The sequence below is a fragment of the Rhinolophus sinicus genome, linkage group LG02 (assembly GCF_036562045.2).
Source record: "Rhinolophus sinicus isolate RSC01 linkage group LG02, ASM3656204v1, whole genome shotgun sequence".
Taxonomy (NCBI): Eukaryota; Metazoa; Chordata; class Mammalia; order Chiroptera; family Rhinolophidae; genus Rhinolophus; species Rhinolophus sinicus.
The window spans coordinates 9,298,726-9,316,312 of NC_133752.1; the positions used below are offsets into that span (position 1 = coordinate 9,298,726).

General features: G+C 38.4%; 1 long non-coding RNA gene and 2 pseudogenes across 4 annotated transcripts; 2 read left to right on the forward strand and 1 right to left on the reverse strand.

Annotated features, from left to right (window-relative positions):
- The first annotated feature begins 1,156 nt into the window (after positions 1-1,156).
- On the forward strand, positions 1,157-2,987 carry LOC109452128 (small ribosomal subunit protein eS8; annotated as a pseudogene).
- A 2,662-nt stretch (positions 2,988-5,649) lies between these two features.
- Positions 5,650-17,363, forward strand: LOC109452141 (uncharacterized). Of its 4 annotated transcripts, none has more exons than XR_012492714.1 (3): positions 5,650-5,967; positions 11,955-12,841; positions 16,639-17,363. It is a non-coding gene; the product is annotated as an uncharacterized LOC109452141 (long non-coding RNA). The 4 variants fall into 4 exon arrangements; XR_012492712.1 differs by lacking the exon at positions 16,639-17,363 and adding an exon at positions 14,238-14,657; XR_012492713.1 differs by lacking the exon at positions 16,639-17,363 and having other exon boundaries at positions 5,664-5,967; positions 11,955-12,252; positions 12,694-14,657.
- On the reverse strand, positions 7,067-7,934 carry LOC141569229 (large ribosomal subunit protein uL23 pseudogene; annotated as a pseudogene).
- Positions 17,364-17,587: the final 224 nt, after the last annotated feature.

Below are 17,587 nucleotides of genomic sequence, written 5' to 3' on the forward strand. Positions count from 1 at the left end.
AAAAAACAAAAAGCACAACAGAAAAGTAGACAAAGACATAACAGGCATTTTATTGATAAACAACAAACATATGAAGATATTCAACTCTTAGTTATCACGAAAATGCAATTAACATGACAATAAGATTCCATTCCTCTTCCACCAGACTGAAAAAAGTAGTCTCACAATATCAGGTTTGGGCAAGGATGTACAGCAAAAATCCTCATACTGCCAGGATTGTAAATTGGTCCAACTAACTTAGGAAAACATAGGCATTACTAATTAAGTGGAACGTGCAAATCCTACCATCCAACAATTTTAACTGTATTAGTTTATTAGGGTTGTGTGACACAAATACTATAGACTGGGTTGCTTAAACAACAGAAATCGGTAATATTTTCTGTTTTGGAGACTAGAAGTCCAAGATCAGGGTGTTTGCAGGTTGGGTTTCTTCTGAGGTCTCTCTCCTTGGTTTGCATATATCCTCTTGCAGTGTCCAGCCGGCCTTTCTTTTCTGAATTCGCAGTGTCTCTCTTATATGTCTTAATCTCTTATTAGAAGGACACCTGTCACAGATTAGCACCCCCCCAACCAGAACAGCCTCATTTGAACTTAATTACCTCTTTAAAAGCCCTATCTCCAAATGTACTCACATTCTAAGGTATAGGAACTTATGGCTTCATAATATGAATTTGGGGAAGAGAATTCAGTACCTCTAGACATATTAGCTACAGAAACTTTTGCACATATTTGAGAATGGTGGTTAACAGGTTAGTTCATAATAGTAAACAATATAATGGATAATTCAAGTGTGCTGTATTCCTAAAACAAACTACTATAAGGTAGTAAAAAGGAATAAACTATAGCTATATGCATAAATTTGGATTACTCTTAGAAAGTGTTAAATGAAAATGTTACCAAAGTATACATAAATCATAACTCCATTTACATTAAGGTGTCAACATAAGAAATGTCCAAACATGTAGAGGATTTTTATAAGAGTTTACGAAATTAAGGAGGGGACATAAGGAAGATTACAAGAAGGTGGGAGAAAGTAAGGTGGGAATTGGATTACAGGGTAGTTAAGATTACGTGCTCTCTCGAGGGGTCTAAAAAGAGGCATTTCAGGGGCCGGCCCTGTCCTCTCAACCACAAGTTTGCCGGTTCGATTCCCGCAAGGGATGGTGGGCTGTGCCCCCTGCAACTAGCAACAGCAAGTGGACCTGGAGCTGAGCTGCGCCCTCCACAACTAAGACTGAAAGAACAACAACTTGAAGCTGAACAGAACCCTCCACAACTAAGATTGAAAGGACAACAATTTGACCATTGTTCCCCAATAAAGTCCTGTTCCCCTTCTCCAATAAAATCTTTAAAAAAAAAAAAAAAAAAAAAAAAGAGGCATTTCAAAGGTGTTAACCTAGATGCACAGAAATAATGGCCAGGGATTGCCTGAGGCAAAGAAGCCTTTACTAAAGAAGCCACGTGCCTGGAGTCTGACTACCCACCACGACCCCGCCCAGTTAGGAATTTATGATCAGAGGTTACTTTCCATAGAACCCCTTTTTTCATCCACAGAGGTTAAAAAAAGGCAAAGACACAGTACATATTTTTGGAATACATCTAGGTAACCTTATAATAAAGTAAGATAATGAATAGCACAAAATTCAGGATAGTGGTTTCCTATGGGAAGAGAGTTAAAAAGGTACCTTAATTAGATGTTGTGCATATGTGTTAATTTTATTCTTTTGTGGTATAATAAAAAACATACTTGCTCTTTGCAGTCTGTGCTGGGCCATGGGCATCCCCTGGGACAACTGGCACAAGTGCTGCAAGACCAGGGGCAAGAGAAAGCCCTTCTGTTGCAGGAAAGAGGGTTCTTGGTTTTGTGCAGCAAAGAATTCAAGCGTGAGCCAAGTAATACAGAAGAAGCAGTTTATTAAGAGGTAGTCTATTCCACAACCATAGAGCTGCCCTTGGGCAAGAGACAACCGCGACCTTGCTTGCTATTAGTAAGCCTTTTTAATATGCTAATAACGGTGAGGAATATTCTTATTAGTTCTTGAAAGGGTTCCCCCCTCAGAATTTGACACCCCTTTTTTGTCTTTATATGGTCCTCTCTGGAAGTGTCATGGTGCAGGGGATGTTATTTGGTATGGAAATGTACTATAATGACCATAAAACGTGGCTGGAGGTTACTTGGAGGTGAATCTCACCACCTCTTGGTTTTGGCTGGCTCTGTCTGGTTTGTACCACATCCTGGTTTACTAGTTTTCTGCCTATGGCTGTCAGTTAGTGGTTTTTCCTGAAGGCCCTGCCTCTGCCTTATCTAACTAGAAGAGAAACTAGGAGCTGGGACACCCTGCTGCCAACACTAAGATTGGCCCCTGCCACATACAGTTCTTGTGCATGGAGGCAACCAGAAGTACTGTGCCCTGAGGCTGGCTATGTGGAACTTCTCCTGGGGCTCTGAGTGTTGTAAAACAAGGATTACTGATGTAAAACAAGGATTATTGATGTTGTTTACAATGTATCCCACCACAGCTGGTCCACACTAAGACCCTGGTAAAGAACTGCATCATGCTCATAGACAGCACACCTTTCGATAGTGGCATAAGTCCCATTACGCACGGCGTCTGGGCTGCAAGAAAGGGGGCAAGCTGACTCTTGAGGAGGAAGAGATTTAAAACGAAAAACGATCAAAGAAAATTTAGAAGAAATATGATGAAAAGAAAAAGAATGCCAAAATCAGCAGTCTTCTAGAGGGGCAGTTCTAACAGGGTATGCTTCTTGCAGGCATCCTTCAAGACCAGGCCAATTTGGCTGAGTAGATGGCTATCTACTGGAGGACAAGGAGCTATTATTCTATCTGAGGAAAATCAAGGCCCGGAAAGGCAAATAAATCCTCCTCGCTCCTATCTTAACTCATGTAATAAAGGTGTTTAGTGTTTTATAAATAAAAACAATAAAAAAAAATGAATATACACGATGTGATCAAAAAAAGACGATGAATGTGTAAATAAAAAAACAATTATTACAGTAAAAGACACATTGCCATTAATCCCCCTCAAAATACTCCCCCTCGCTCCAAATACACTTATCCCATCATTCTTGCCACTTTCTGAAGCAGTTCTGGAAGTCCTCTTTTGTGAGTGTCTTTTGTTACACTGTCGTGGCTGCCTCAATGTCCTGAATTGATTTAAAACATGTACTTTTCATTGTCATTTTCACTTTGGGGAAGAGCCAGAAGTCACACAGAGCCAGATTCAGTGAATAAGGTGGATGAGGACACATTGTAATGTTTTTATTTGACAGAAATTGCCGAACCAGAAGCAATGTGTGACACAGAGCCTTTCTGTTGTGATCAAAAATTACGGTGACTGCAGCTGCTGAGTGCCATCCAACAGAAAGGCAGGGATCTTGAATATGGGAAGCAGTGTGTAGAGACTTAGTAACAGTGTAACAAGCTCCAACTTGTTTGGTGCAGTCAATAGGATGTGAGCTACGGTTGAGAGAAGGTATGTTTTAAAGTGTGCTGTAAATCATCCTCCATCATGACAACACTCCGTGTCACACATTGCTTCTAGTATACAGTAATTTCTGTCAAATAAAAACACCATGATGTGTCTGTCCTCTTCTACCTTATTCACCAGATCTGGCACCGTGCAACTTCTGGCCCTTCCCCAAAGTCAAAATGATTCAGGACATCAAGGCAGCCAGGACAGCACAATTAAAGACACTCACGAAAGAGGACTTCCAGAACTGCTTCAGAAAGTGGCAAAAAAGATGGAAGTGTGTTCGAAGGAAAGGGGAGTATTTTGAGAAGGATTAATAGCAATGTCTTATTGTAATAATTTTTTTAACATTCACCATATTGTTGATCACACCATATGTATATTTGATCATTGTCCCTGGTTCCTGGTACCAAGCTTCTAAAACCCTTAGAATTTTCTGATGGGAGTGTCTTTTGCTATTCATGAGTCCCTTTCAACCACACCTGAGTTTATGCTACTGATGTGATTAATGGGGTGTTAGTGGGGGTGTGGGAGACCCTACATACCTTCAGGATAGAGGATAGTCACCAGAAAACCCAGCTAGGTGATTATAGGAAAGGAACTTTCCCCCAATTTCCAGGGAAGGGAGAGGGACTGGAGATTTGAGTTCAGTCAGATAGCCAGTAATTTAATTAATCATGCCTACTCAATGAAATCCCATTAAAAAACCCTAAAACAACCAGGCTGAAGAAGCTTCCAGGTTGGTGAACACACCAACGCACTGAGAGTGGCACACCCAGACAGGCCATGGAAGCTCTGCACTCCCTGCACCCCCCACTTTGACTTATGTATGTCTTCCATTTGGCTGTTCCTTGGTTGTATCCTTCCTTTATAATAATACTGCAATAGTAAGTATAGCACTTTCCTGAATTGTCAGTCATTTTGGAGAATTATCACCCATATAAGCAGGGATGTTCGGGTGGTCATGTCATGTAAATCCTGAATTTGTAGTCAGCTACTAGGTAGAAGAAGTGCAGGTAGTTTGACAGGATACCTGAGACTTGTGGCTGTCATGGAAGATATGACAGCAAAAAAAAAAAAGAAAGAAAGAAACGAGGAAGTTTAATTAAACAGTGATAACAGGAATGTCCAGAATATGTTGTTAAGCAAAAAAAGCAACATGCAGAACAATGCAGAGAATCATGAAGGAGGAATGGGGGGAAATAAGAATGTATATTAGGATTTGCTTGTATTTGCATGACAAATAGGATAAAAAAGAAACAAATTAAAAATGGTTACCTGTAGGTGATCATGAGGAACAATATTGGATAAGACTAGGGAGGCAGTGAATCTTCTCAGTGCATTGCTTTTTATGTAGTTCTTTTTTGTAGTTTCATGTCAAATTTATGTAGTTTGACTGAATCATGTAATATAAATATTTACTAATCAAAACAATTTACTTGTAGTTTTAAAAATCCAATGGCAGAAGCAAAATGTTTTTAAAAATCGGTCTCTGTGTAATCCTGTAAGTAAAAAAAGTAGTAGCTTGGGATAAAGAAATGATGACTAAGTCTTGTGAAGTCTTAGAGTTGAAATGAAAATTTCTGTATCTAACATTTTCTATTTCTTAAACTAACCTATAATAAAAGGCAATAAAGATAATCAATCTGAAAAATAGTTGGCTTGCACGGATTTATTTTTTTGTTAAAATAATTACAGGGGAGAAATGTAAATTTACATACTTCATATATATTTTAAACCTACTTAATGAAATGCAGTTTTTGTCAAAAATCAATGAACGGCTAACCTAGAGAGACACAAGACTACTATACTTATTAAATACAATATGCTTCTCTAAATAAGGAAACAAAGTAAAATGATATTAAAATCCTAAATTCTCAAGAATTCTCTTACAAAGACTGTCCGACTACCTCAGAGTGCCCTCACAGTTGCACTAGCTGCACCGGGAAGGGAAGGGGCGGCGGAGGCTGCAGCCTTGGGGGCCGGTGCGTTTACCTTGAGGTAGGTGAGACTCAGCGCTACCACCAGCTCCACCTGCTCGGGTGCTGCTGCTACGCCAGCTGAAAGGCCCCTTAATAGGCAGCAGCCTCTTCTCCGCCCCCATGGCGTCCGGACCCGGCCGGAAAGAGCGTCCGCGTTCCGCGGCAGCTGGCCGACAGACTGCACACCGAACCCCCAAGTCGCCTCAGCTCGCCACAGAGCGTCCACTTGTGATCACCGCCAGAGCGTTCAAAGAACTCCCGAGAGAGTAGGAAATATCGCTAGACTTCCGCGAGTCCCCCCGGGAAAGCAAAGAAGCGAAAGAGGCCGCGACTTCGCGCTTGCGCACAGAGCCGAGCCAGCCCTCTTCCGGCTGGAAGCGGGAATTCCGTGGATGCTGAGGTTTAGACCGGAAGTGGTTTTGCTTGGGGACTGGTGGGCGAGTAGAATTGCTGCTAGAAGGGCGAGATGCGGGGCTCCCGGCGCTGGGCTGGAGGTGAGAAGGAGGAAAGGCAACTTCTGATGGGAATGGACCAGAGTCCGCTAACGGGAGACATTCCGGGGTTCGTTGCGGAGGAGACACATTCTGGTGTTGCTTAAAGGACGACTTGAGGTCTACCGGGGAAAGAGGGCAGCAAGCAATCCGGGACCTGAGGGGAGATAATCTAGGGTCGGCTGGAAGGGTCGGCCTGAAGGTCTTAAAAAACACAGTTGGCTTCCGAGAGGACTGGAGGGAACAGTCAGGAATCTCCTGGGAAAGCGTTTACAGGCTAATCTACCTGAAGTTCATACCTGGAAGTACCCACTCTTAAGGCCTTGTGTACTAATGTGTGCAGTGACAATACGGGAAACAAAGGGGAGTACAAAAAATGAAAGGTAATTTTAAGTTGTTATGGGAGTGATTTGCAATGACTTCAGGAGGGAACCAGCCTTTTTTAAAAATAGAATATTTTAGGCAGACAAAAGGTAGAAATAAAACAGTAACTAATACATGTTTACTCGGCCACCCAACTGGGGAAATAAGTGATAAGTAATTGAAGTCCTTTGTCTGCTCCACCCAATCCCATTGTTTCCTCTTCTGCAAGATAACCACTCTCCCAAGCACCTTTATATTTTAATTTTTAATTTCATATATAGTGTTGTTTTGCATAATTTTAGCAGTCAGATACATATATCCTTTTGCAGCTTTTTATTTAATGCTTCCTTAAGATTTGTCAGTGTTATGTAACTCTTGTTCATTCATTGCAACAACTGAACAAGTATTCCCTTATATGAATATGTCACTATTCATTTTCTTGCTTTGTATCCCCAGTGCCTGACACATTGTAAGTACTTAAATTTTAGTATGGATGAATGCTCTAGCATTTGAGCTAAAACCTAAAGAATAAATCTCATTTCAAATGACTTATGAAGGCAAGAAGATATTCTAGAATAGGCATAAAATACAAAAACAGAATGATTAAAAGACAATTGTTTTTGTCTAAAAGAATAAGTAATCCATACCTGTAGTAATATAAATGAGCTAATGGTTAATTTTTTTGTGAGTCTCTTATTTTCAGGTAGATTTAGGTATTAAGGTTTATAAGCTAAATTTAAATATAATTTGCATTTGTGTTTTTATAAGACCATCATTTCTACTACTGATTACAAGCAGTTTATTTTTAAATAGTCTTTGATGATCCCACCTATTTATTTATTTGTTTATTTATTTATTTTACAGTGAAAAAATTTATATTTAGAATTAGCCAGCTGGACTTAGTTTTAGATGATCCTGATTTTATTGGCAACTTCCAAAGCATCATAGTCAGGAGCCAGGGGAACATATGCCTTCTCTCCATCAGGCCTGATCAGGGTGTTGACCTTGGCCACGTCAATGTCATAGAGCTTCTTCACAGCCTGTTTGATCTGGTGCTTGTTGGCCTTGCCATCCACAATGAACACAAGTGTATCATTGTCTTCTCTCTTCTTCATGGCTGACTCAGTAGTTAGGGAGCATTTGGTGATGGCACAGTGGTCAAGCTTGTTTCTCCTGGGGGCGCTCTTCCCTGGGTATTTGGGCTGCCTTTGGAGCCGCAGTGTCTTGGGCCTTTGGAAGGTGGGTGACGTCGGGATCTTCTTTTTTTTGTGCGTGACTGTGGATTCCTTTCAGCACTGCTTTCTTTGCCTTCAAAGGCTTTGCTTTGGCTTCAGCTTTGGGAGGGGCAAGGGCTTCCTTCTTTACTTTGGGCGCCATCTTCATGAAAAGTGATGACCCTATTTTAAAGGATATGTTTTACTGGCCTTTGTCTTACATATTACCATATGGTCCAAATAGAGTTTGGTAACTTATTTTTCACTGACTGATAAAATTAGAAGGTATATTGTGTAGTTTACTACAGGTGTAATACGTTCTCTCATTCTTTTAAATACATTTGAGTACCTACCATATGATAAACACTATTCTAGAGATAGGTAGATAAAAAGATTCATTAGTGGAAAATCACTAACCTGAAACCATACCACATGACAAATGAATGCATCTTTTACAAGTATTTGGTCACCTTAATTGGAATTCTCTCCTAAAGGATGGCTAAACTAGATGCACAGCTGGTTAAAGAGCATTATTGCTCTGAAATGCAGTTATATGTCCCCAACAATCAACTTCAGTGCACACCTTAAGCATTAGTGCACATATTTGTAGGTCTCTGGAGTTTTGGCCAGAAGGAACTTATCCCAGCAAAACCCATCTGGGTTATAGAATCACACTGGTATATTTGCTCATGTTATGATATGTATATGCTCTGATATACATTGAGTTCTAATTGAGAATATCTCTTTTAAGTTCCAAAAGAACTTTTATGGTTAGACCAAAAATTTCAGGATTGAACCTATCTCTAAAATTCCTATGACCTCCCATTAAGGTGCCGTTCAGACACACAGAAAAAGTAAAGAAAAGAGAGGGCAAACAAAAGACTTCGGAGCATGTTTTGTTTAGTACCATTTTTCTTTAGCTATTTATAGTAAATATCTCCAAACTATCAGGTAGATTTAACATTTGTCCTATGCTAAACTGGCCAAATAGGAGAGTGTTTTTGACAGCTCTGTACATCACTATTTCTCACTGAATTATACTAAATTGTGTGACCCATCTAACCAGCCACCTTTACCCTTCCTATACTTTCAGGTCTGTACCCTCCTCAGTTCTGACTTGGTTCTGTTTTCTGACATTTCATATCAGACCAACAAGGTAACTCAGTAGCAGGCTAGGCCATCACAACTCATGAGATCCTAGAGCAGGCCCTTTGGCATTATTTGAAGTTTGCCATTATGAATGAGTTACATTATCAAAAGTTGGCACCATTGCAAAAAAAGGAGCAACTTCTATACTTTGTCTATAAAGCATACTCTGTACTCACAATATTCTCATGTTCCAGCAACAAAAAGATAGACAATCTTTGCTGGATCCTCTTTAAAAATGCACTGTACATATATTCCAGCGATCGGGTTCCTTAGTATTTACCCAAAGGATTTGAAGACTTATGTCCACACAAAAACCTGCAAATAATGTTTATAGAAAGTTTATTCATAATTGCCAAATTTTCGAAGCAACCAAAATATCTTTTAGTAGATAAGTGGATAAATAAACCGAGATGCACCTAGACAATGGAATATTATTCAGTAGTAAAAAAAAATAAGCTATAAAACCATGAACGTACATAGAGGAACCTTAAATGCATATTACTGAATGAAAGAAGCCAATCTGAAAAGGCTACATGCTGTATGATTTCAATATATGACATTCTAGAAGAGATAAAATTGTGGAAATAATAAAAAACATCAGGGATTGTGGGGGAGGGTGGAAGGAATGAATAGGTGAAGCACAGGCTTTTCAGGGCAGTGAAAATATTCTGTATGATACCATAATGATGAATACATGTCATATATTTGTCAAAAACCAAGAGTGAACCCTAATGCAAACTATGGACTTTGGGAGATTATGATGTATCAGTGTAGGTTCTTCAGTTGTAACAAATGTCCTACTCTGGTGGGGGTTGTTGATGATGGGCAAGGAGTGTGTGGAAAATATACTTTCTCTAACTTCTGCTCAGCTTTGCTATAAACCTAAAATTGCTCTTAAAAATAAAGGCTATTAAATTTTTAAAAAAATGAATTATACATGACGTACTTTAACTCCCCTTCAAGTCTATCATTGTTAGGAGTAAAACCCATGTAGATATCATCAGTGAAGTCTCACAGCCTTCTGCCTTCTGGCTACATCTTTCTTGGGTCACTATCCCCTATGATGCCTCTTACAAAGCTGGCTTTATTATTAAAAGATTAGATCCCCACAAAAACAGTGACAACAGACTGGTGAACATTGAGGGATGGCATTCATATAATTTGTAGCATGTTTTTGAGTACTGTCGGGTATTTTTGAAACCTATACATTGTGTACTGTACTGTGTTTTACTCATAGATGAAGGATGGGTGATAGCTAGAATGAAAATACTTAGTGTGTCCCCCAAACTGGAGCATTCCAGTCTTTCTCTAAAGTGATTGGGGGAGTCCATTCACGAGGCACATAATAAAAGTAATCTCAAGATATGGGTGTTTCAGCTTTAACACTGACTTCTTAGAAAAATGAATGGAATGTAAAATTTATACTAACAATAACAGATCTTAGGGGGGAAATGGACTGAGGCCAAACCATAAAACTTTGTAACCAGAGCAGTAACAAAATAAAAATGATTTACAATGTACCTGGGATTTGTTTTAATAAAGTATGATAAGACATGCCTAACCACTATGCTGTACCATCTGAAAGTAATATAAAATAATATTGAATATCAACTGTAACTGAAAAAAATAATTTTTAAAAAACATCAAAACTTTGTTAAAATGTAGTTAAATATAAATAAATATTGTGTAAAACAAACAAAAAACCATGCAGACATAGAAATGGCTGTCATGAAGTAGGCAGTTTTTTACACACAGATCTCTAGAATCAGAAAGCAGAGCATACCATGGCACACAGTGGGGGCACAAAGGGAAGCAGTAGGATTGGTCAGGAGACAGAGGAAGTGGAAGGGGAATTATAGAAAAGCCCGTTTTCTAGGGAAGGAATAAGTGAGACGGGGTAAGCAGGTTTAGTATTGGCTTTTTGAATAATTTCAGCAGGCTCTAGGTCAGGGGTATCCAAACGTTTTTCAACGTTTTTTACCAAGGGCCATATGGGGTAAAATACACAAACAGCCGGGCCACTCACTCAAGGTGAAGTACGTGTTGCCTCACCTGGTTTATTTAAGTAAACTAAATATATTTTTGGAATTTGCTGCGGGCCAAAAAAAAATGGATTGCGGGGGGCCGCAGTTTGGACATCCCTGTTCTAGGTCATGGGAGCTGTTCGTAGTTGTCTGGTACCTGGCCCTGAGGTGATTAGGGCAGGGGAATATTGGTGGAGTGTAAGACCCTGCTTGGGGAAGGGTGTGGGGAGGGTGGGCTCTGGATTGGTTAGTTCTCATATGGCCGGTTTGTGCTCCAGGGTTGAGCTCTTTGCTATTTCTAGGAATTAGCTAACCTTGGGAACATCAGTTTCTCCCTGATTGGTGAAAACCCAGATGTGAGAACATCAAGAATACGGAAATATGAAAATAGAGTTAATGCAAACAATCCTAGTAAAAGTATTAACACTGTTAAGATGTTGAATTCCAGTAAACTGCAGTAAACATAAGACTTTACATTCCCCCCTGCCCCTAAAGTGACATGACTTGATAGAAAGGTACAGTGTAAGAAAGTGCTGTGTTATAAGAGTCAGATACACAGGGATCAAAGAGAACAGGACAGTAAGCACTTCCAGGGTGGGCATGGCCATGCTGAGCAGAGAGCAGCAGCTCTACAGCTGACCCTGCAGATCCATGGGTTTCACATCCACAGGTTCAACCAACCGAGACTGAAAATATTTAAAAATATATATATATTCCAGGAAGTTTCGAAAAGCAAAATTTTAATTGCCATGCACCAAGCACTATGTTCAATCCATGTGAATGAAGTGATGTCTAGGCATTTGCTGCTGTAGCCTCTAATGCAAATATAGGTCACACGCAAGTTCTATGCCGTTTTATATAAGGGACTTGAGCATCTGTGGATTTGGGTATCCATAGGGGATCTTGGAACCAGTTCCTTGCAGATGCTGAGGGATGACTGTATGTGGAGAGTGAGCTATAGTCCTCGTGGCTTGTTGTATTCAGCTTTATCAGTGTGCTTTGAAACTCCTGATGCCAACTTCCAGCTTTTACTGACATCATTTTTCTATTTACTAATCTGTGTTGAGGAGGTTTGCTTTATAGCAATAGGCTGAAGCCTACATAACATAGTGATGAGAAGAGCTATAGGATTTTTGCTTTAGCACCCATGCCCTTCAATATTGTAAAAGTCCCCATAGCTGGCAATAATATTGCTCTGTATTGTAAGACTTTAATGTCATGTCTCTGTTCTTATTCCCAGGTCAAGGATGCATTCCAACAAAGTTCTAAAAATACATCACCAACTCCAACCTGATAGTTGACGTAGCCATGGAAAACCTCATTGGAGCCTCACTAAATCAGACCATAACTGGCACACTTAAAACTCTTCCCATCAAAAAATATCAGGAATGAAAATCTAAGAAAGTTCCTGTACTGACCAACAGTCTAACAGATCAGCTAGTTTCTTTGGTCATCAAGCAGACATACTCAAGCTACTAATACAGCAGTGGAAAATGCTTCTATATAAATATGTTGCACATTATATGTATGACCCATTAGTAAGTCATGAGATCATTTTTTGTGAGTCACAATGAACATTTAAGACAAAAAATATAAAATGTCAGAGTGCTTTGCATAAACCTTTGCCAGAATTATGCATATTACAAGGACTACTAAGGTCAGTTACAATATGTAAAAGATATTTGATGGAGGGGAATGTATATTGGCTAAGATGGTTTTTCAGTCATTTGTCCACTGGTGTCTTGTTTCGTTTTCATAATAAAGTTGGTGTGCAGTCTAGTTTTCTATTACTATGACTTGCAACTAGATGTAAAGTCTGAGATGTTAAATAGATTCAGTTGCAAACTGCATTTTTTTGAAAGATGTTATCTAGGCTATAAAATATATATATACATATATATAATATATATTTGAGTTTGTGGTAATCGTAACATTTTAATCAAAATTGCTTTTAAAATGGACCATTTCTTTTTTAAAAGAAAGAGGAATAATGAAGTGAAATATTCAGAAGCATGTTCAAGTTCAACTGTTGGATCTGGGAGTGTGAATAGTGACAATATTGAAAAAAATATTGACCCTAATCTGCAAACTTCATCTTCATTTGAGCCACATTTCAAAAAGAAAAAAGTAAGTGCAAGACGATATAATGAAGATTATTTAAAATATGGTTTTATCAAATGTGAAAAACCCTTTGAAAATGACAGACCTCAGTGTGTTATTTGTAATAGTATTCTTGCAAATGAAAGCTTAAAACCTTCAAAATTAAAAAGGCACTTAGAAACTCAGCATGTTGAACTTATTGATAAACCTCTTGAATATTTTCAAAGAAAGAAAAAAGATGTAAAGTTATCAACACAATTTCTTAGCTGTTCTACTGTGAGTGAGAAGGCTTTATTATCGTCATATTTAGTTGCATATCGTGTGGCAAAAGAGAAAATGGCTCACACAGCTGCTGAAAAAATTATTCTTCCAGCATGTTTGGATATGGTGCGTACAATTTTTGATGATAAGTCAGCGGATAAATTAAAAACTCTACCTAGTGATAACACAGTATCTCTTCGAATTTGTACTATTGCAGAACATTTAGAAACAATGCTAATTTCTCGGTTACAGTCTGGTATAGATTTTGCAATCCAGCTTGATGAAAGCACTGATGTCGGAAGCTGCACACTTTTAGTTTATGTCAGATATGCATGGCAAGATGATTTTATGGAGGATTTTTTGTGTTGTTTAAATTTAACCTCATACCTAAGTGGATTAGATATTTTTACAGAATTAGAAAAGTGCATTGTTGGTCAATATAAACTAAACTGGAAAAACTGCAAAGGAATTACAAGTGACGGAACAGCAGACATAACTGGGAAACATAGCAGAGTAATTAAAAAATTGCTAGAAGTTACTAATCATAGTGCTGTGTGGAATCATTGTTTTATACATCATGAAGCATTAGCATCCAGAGAAATTCCACAGAACCTCATGGAAGTGTTGAAAAATGCAGTGAAAGTCGTTAATTTTATTAAAGGAACCTCACTAAATAGCCAACTTCTCGAAACATTTTGTTCAGAGATGGGAACAAACCATACCCACTTACTATACCATACCAAAGTTCGTTGGTTGTCTCGAGGGAAAATACTAAGTAGGGTTTACGAACTCAGGAATGAGATTCACATTTTTCTCATTGAAAGAAAATCTCATTTGGCACGTATCTTTGAAGATGACATTTGGGTAACGAAATTGGCATATTTAACTGATATTTTTAGCATTCTTAATGAACTAAGTTTAAAACTGCAGGGGAAAAACAGTAATATATTCCAACATGTCGAACGTATCCAAGGATTCCGAAAGACATTATTGTTATGGCAAGCAAGGCTTAAGAGCAGTCGTCCTAGCTACTACATGTTTCCAAGATTTTTGCAACATATTGAAGAGAATATTATTAATGAAACCATTTTGAAAGAAATAAAATTAGAAATATTATTGCATCTCACTTCTCTCTCTCAAACTTTTAACCATTTCTTTCCAGAAGAGAAATTTGAAACATTAAGAGAAAACTGTTGGGTAAAAGATCCATTTGCTTTTCGAAATCCAGAATCAATAATTGAGTTAAACTTGGTGCCTGAAGAAGAGAATGAATTACTGCAGCTCAGTTCTTCATATACATTGAAGAATGACTACGAAACATTAAGTTTATCAGCATTTTGGATTAAGATAAAGGAAGACTTTCCTTTGCTAAGTAGAAAGAGTATCCTACTGTTATTACCATTCACAACAACTAGTTTGTGTGAACTAGGGTTTGCAGTTTTGACCCAGTTAAAAACGAAGGAAAGAAGTGGATTGAATGGTGCAGCAGATATGCGGGTAGCATTATCCTCCTGTGTTCCAGATTGGAATGAACTTATGAATAGGCAGGCACACCCATCACATTAAATACATCTTTACCTGGTTCTTGTTTTCTGTGTTTCTTACTGTATTTTTCTATGTTGTATTTAAATGTTAATATATCATGGGTAACTTTGTTACGTTTTTATTTTTTTATATTTAATAATCATAATGTAATTTTATATTCATTGAACAAAAATTTAATGAACTTCTATTAGAAGCCAGGAATTGTTCTAGAGACATTTGGGATATAAAATGAAGAAAACAAAGATCATTCTCTAGTGGAGCTTATGTTCTAGCAAGGAGAGAGACAAAAATATTAGGTGTTACAATATTTAGAAGATAAGTGGTATAGGAAGAGTAAAGAGAAAAGAGGTCAGGGAGCTATTTGGGGACCAAATCATAAAGGGCTCTGTACACCATTATAGCACCTGTAGGTTTTTTGTCAGTGAGATGGAGAACAATTGAAGGGTTACTTAGAGGAGAGGCATGATCTGAATTAAGTTTTAAAAGACTCACTTTGACTACTATTTTGAAAACATTGAATTTAATACTACTTCCTTAAAGAGGTCTTTTCTAACAACCTTAGTTTGGGTACATGCATTATTCTTTTATTTATTATTATTCTTTTGGTAGTATATAATTTGTAATACTTTTATTTATTTGATTGTTAGTTCTGTCAATGTGCCACCCTTGGAATGAATTCTCCATGGGAACAGAGATTGTGTCCATCTTGCATACATAGTAAAGGGGTATTCAGTACACATTTGACGAAGAACAAATGAATTAATTATATGTAATATCTGTACCTTGAGGTCATATTCAAGGAATAATTATTAAATGTGTGGCAAATTACCTTTTTTACATTTAAAAATCTCATTTTGTCAGGTAAGCTCTACAAGCATCCAAAAATGGCATTGATTGATGTTGCTTCCTCACATTGTAGCTGATAATTAAGCAACATATACTGCTTAATATGACTTTCTCAAAGTAATTTCAAGTTCTGCCTTTCTTTACATATTTCCTGACCCCACTGGGTGATGTTTCTTTTGGCATGGTCTTATCTAAAGTCATACAAATTAGCAGTTCCTTTCCATCCATGCCTAGGACTACTGTAATGTTTGATTTTTTTTTAGATTTTTCTATTCTATTAAAGATAATAGTATTTTTCCCATTTTGGTGCTTCAAATAAAGCATTGGAAGACACTTCTTTCTTAATAGCTCACATTCCTGCACAGTCTGGATCCTCTGAATGAAAGTATTTGCATCTAAGTTAAGAATGTATAAGAAGACATTCAGGATAGTGAAGCTACAGACATCTGTAGAGACATCCCAGGGAAGTAAAGATAAAGCCTTCTCTTTCCTCCCCAGAGAAATATGCTTGCAGTCCAGGAGTAATGAATAATGTCTCTAGGGAAGGATAGAAAGATGAACCAGAAACCCCATAAAACCCTAGAGTCTCCTACTTCACGCAGAGGTAGCATCTGTCCCATCTCATGATGTGCTGTGGGAATTGGCGCATGAGGAGTTGATACATAATGCTGATCTGGCTGGTTTTGGTTTTTGCTATCAGTACCTGTGTCTGACCCAGAGGCCTTGTGCATTTCTGTCAGTATATGTCAGTTCTACAAAATCCCCTTTACCATGCAAAGCTTGTATGCACAGGTTCCAGGGATTAGGATTTGGGCATCTTTCAGTGGGGGTGGGGGACCATTATTCAACATATCTCAGCCCACCTCCTGGTTCTCAAAGACTCATACCGATCCATCCCACGTGAGACATATTCACCCATCCGAAAAGTACCCCCAAGTCTCAGCCCATCATAGCATCAACACAAGTCCAAATTTTCAGAATTTAAGTCTCATCAGCTCAAAAGTCTCATCGCATACCTAAATCAGGTATGGGTGCAGTTCTGTGTATAACCAACCCATCCAGGGGCAAAATCCTCTATGTATGGACCTGTGAGACTAGAAAGCAAGTTCTGTGCTCCAAAAGTACAGTGGTGGGACAGGCATAAAGTAACTGTTACATTTCCATTTAAAAAGGGAGAAAATGAAAAGCAAAGGAGTCACCAGCCAATCACTTATAAAGTCCACCTGACCAAACCCCAATTAAGTTTCAAAGCTTGGGAATAACATGTGGCTCGTGCGTCTGCCCTGTGGACCAGTGCCTGCACTCGAGTTGTGGCTCCACCCTTACGGAATACTATAAGGTCAGCAATGAATAATATTCATAAGGTCATAATCAGGTAATGCCGATTACTGATTTAAAGTATGGTATATCTGTGTTGGGGTGATGAAGGGGGTACAGAAAGATGCCTTTTGAGGATGTAGGTTTTAAGATAAAATGTCCCTTTCCATACTAGGAAGTCAAAGTATAATATCCAAGATGGAAACATCAAGAAACAGCATATAGGCGTGTTATTTAGAAATGTGGAAGTAAATACCAGGAAAAAACTGTTGAAAGAATTTAAAATGCTTATTTCTGGAATGTAGACTTGAGCTAGGCAGGAAAATGTGGAATTTGGTTATACATTTTAAAAACGGAAAACAAGATTCAAATAAAATGGTATAGAACCCTCCAGACCTCCCCCTCACCTGCCTCCCGTGTTTATCAAATGCCTGCCAGGCACTCAGAGTCCATAGCCATCATTACTGTAAAAATTGAGAACTAAACCCTCCATGAGGAATTCTGTTAATCCCAGCATCCTGGCTCTCTAAGCTGATTGTCTCTAGGATTTTCGCTCAATCAAGGAGGGAGATGGGAGCCTCAAAAAGTTACTTACTTTTCCTGGGTTTCTGCATCTGTTCAATGGGGATGATAAACCTAGCTCCAAGGATGTTGTGAAAAGTACACTTGTAGAGTGCTTGGCACATTGAACCGCTCAATAAATATTTGTTTTTGTGGTTATTATTTTGTGAAAACAAAACCCATTCATCATTGGGGGATGGAAAAGGGGGTATCTGTCAAAGTTGTCATAGTTTGGGGCCAGAA